Raw genomic sequence first — 294 nt, 5'->3', positions numbered from 1 at the left:
CCCTAGAAGGAGGGAAGATCCATACGCCTCATGAACTGAATCAGTTTGTGAACCTTCATTTTCCCGGTTCGTGCCCATCCCATTCTGAGCATTCTGTTCTCCAGCTGTGACTAACGAAGCCTACAAAACCAGCTGAGAATTACAATGGTCCCTGCAGGCTCAAAAAGGTCGGGGACCTCTGATGTAGTTTTATGGGTCCCTTTCCCTGTCCTTATTGTAAGCGAAATCATGAAGTCCTGTGGAGAATGCAGCTTCGAAGTTACATAAATACTTACCACCCACGAAACCAAACTC

The sequence above is a fragment of the Gekko japonicus genome, unplaced genomic scaffold, assembly GCF_001447785.1.
Source record: "Gekko japonicus isolate JY-2015 unplaced genomic scaffold, Gekko_japonicus_V1.1 scaffold690, whole genome shotgun sequence".
Lineage (NCBI taxonomy): Eukaryota > Metazoa > Chordata > Lepidosauria > Squamata > Gekkonidae > Gekko > Gekko japonicus.
Note: the sequence above shows the minus strand (reverse complement) of the source record.